This window comes from Petromyzon marinus, unplaced genomic scaffold, assembly GCF_048934315.1.
Source record: "Petromyzon marinus isolate PM22_M1 ecotype Great Lakes invasive population unplaced genomic scaffold, UKy_Petmar_22M1.pri1.0 PM_G_Scaffold_38, whole genome shotgun sequence".
NCBI classification, from domain to species: Eukaryota; Metazoa; Chordata; class Hyperoartia; order Petromyzontiformes; family Petromyzontidae; genus Petromyzon; species Petromyzon marinus.
Genome location: NW_027422961.1, coordinates 1,730,001 through 1,732,500, shown reverse-complemented (window position 1 = coordinate 1,732,500; position 2,500 = coordinate 1,730,001). Strand labels below are relative to the sequence as shown.

Below are 2,500 nucleotides of genomic sequence, written 5' to 3'. Positions count from 1 at the left end.
ATATCAAGAGAGAAAAGCAGCGTTCTGCGGGAAATCATCTTGGCCAGTGATGTCGTTCTGGGTTTGGTCAGGCCCAGGGAGGTAAGTACCTCGTTATTCTCAAGGGGCCACTTTCCTCTTGCCCCAACCGGGAATCCAAAGAATGTGACCTTGCTAGCCTTCGTCAGCACTTTGACTTGATCACCAAGAGGGGTATAGTACGAAACTTTGTGCGAGGCAGCATCTGACAAGGTATTCTTTGAAAGCTCAAAACGGACGGTGACATCGATCACAACCGCCTCCTCATCTTTTGCAAACACGAGGTCAGGCTTTCTCATCTCTCCCGTCTCGGATATGAACCGTGGCTCTTTGTATACAGACCAGCCCAATCTAGCCGCTTCGTCTGCCAGAATGTTACTGATCTTGTTATGTCGCGCAATTCTTGCTTTCTGTACTGCAGGACATTGACCGAGAATGTGCGAAAGGGACTCGAGTCTGGCAGAGCATTTCCTGCAGGAACGTAAGGCCCCATCTCTGCCTCTGTTCAAGCTTTCTCTTGTTGGGTAAATATTTGCCCTTAGTTGTAGTGCTGCGATAAAGAAGCATTGTTTAAAGCCGCACCATGGCCTCAACCAAGCATTACTGATTCTATCATGCGCAAAGTTTACAATGCCCCTTCCTTGAACCGGCTTTTCGCACCATCTCTGAAATTCATGCTCCCTCCAATCGCAGGGTCTCGGATATACAGGTTCTTTTGACACCGAGTCCCTGAGAACGAATGTTGGGATTGCATCACTGTCACCCCCTGCTCGTACCCACAAATTACGGTATTCTTCCTCCATACCCTGCGAGGACACAATATTACGGGTGATAGCATCGGACGAGTTTGCTATACGTTGCAGCCTTCTAACTTGAACCGAAGGGATTGTTTTTTCCAGTTTCAAGATGGCAAGGCCTCCGTCTCGGGCTCTGGCATATAACAGTCCATCACAAGTTGAAGCGGGAAGGTGGAGCCATCCTTTTACCGCCTTTCTAATCTCTTGGTCCAACCCACGGAGAGTTGATTGCTTGCAGTCCGAGTGGTCTGCAGGATATAACAATCTGGGTAGGGCATAGGCATTGAGTAGTTCAACCTTCTGAGTTGGCTTCAGAGGCGCCTCATCGATTTTCGAGATCCATGTCTTTAGCTGATAATGTAGATCAGGCTGTATAGTGCCAGTCCAAGGGCCAATTTTCAGACCAAGGTATTTCGTTGATTCATCAGGTTGGATCATATGGACATCTTTATTTTTGATAGTCCATGGGTCGCAGTTGTTCACCGTATATGAATCTTTGGTTGGGCTTATCATGAAGCCCTGGCACTTTCTGGCCTGAACCTCCAATCCCGATAGCCCACAAAATGATTCCAAGATCGCTAGATTGGCGGCCATACCAACCCAAGATTCGCTCACCAACACCAAATCATCAGCAAACGCAAGAGCTGTCACGTGGTCGGTATCAATGGAGTACCCAACTCCGTGTGACTCTAGGGTGCATATCAAAGGGTCCATGGCAAGATTGAAGAGCAGGGGTGACATGGGGTCACCCTGTTTGACACCAACACGTATGCTAATTTCTCGAGTCGACTCGCCATTGCTTTTGAACGAGGTCGTACACCGATCGTAGGCGTTCTGGATGATGCCCACCACGTGTTCATCTACTTTCTTGTGCCTTAACACCCATAAAATATGAGCATGCGAAACCGAGTCAAAAGCTTTCGCTATGTCGATGAACATGACAGCCAACGGCCTGTGCAATTTCTTAGCGTGTCTCATAAGGTCCTGTAGCACCTTAAGATTTTCAGAGCAGCCAGATGCCGCTATAAAACCACGCTGCCTTAGGTTTAAGGGACAAGCACGAGCAAGACGTGCAGTCATTATTCTGGAAAATAATCTCAGAATCATTGAACCAATCGTTATTGGTCTCCAGTTCCCCAATTCTTTCAGCTTTTCATCGTCCATAACCTTAGGAATAAGAATCGTCCTATTCTTTTTCAACTCTTTGGGAATAATTCCTGTAATCATCCATGCATTAAATAGGGCTGTCAGTGTCCGACCCTCGGGGTCGGCAGCACAGATTGCAGCCCTTGTTAGGCCATCTGGCCCAGCTGCTGACGTTGGTTTAATGGCCCGTATGGCAGTCTGAACTTCCTCCACCGAAATTAGGGGCTCAAAGTATTCGTTATTTGCAACACCTGATGACTTAAATTGGCCCAGGCCATTGAATGGCAACACCTTCTCCCATTTTTCGCAGTAAAAACGATATACATCTGCGTTCGGGATTCGGCATTCATGACGTTCAGTGCCATCCAGGACTAAGGACGCAAGAAGAGAGCGGTTCTTAAAGAAGAGCTTCTGGTGCTTCATGAAGCTTCCTCGTTTTTCCGCTCTCTTCTTCATCCAAGATCGTGTGGGTAATATCCTGGGTTTAATAATGTCGTTCTCGGGTTTTGAACGTTTGCCTTTGTTTTTCACCAATCTCA

The 2,500-nt window shown here is 47.4% G+C and overlaps 1 pseudogene; it reads right to left on the bottom strand.

The window, feature by feature from the left end:
• LOC142916166 (28S ribosomal RNA) overlaps positions 1-2,500 on the bottom strand; it is a 10,610-nt pseudogene that overhangs the window by 3,921 nt on the left and 4,189 nt on the right.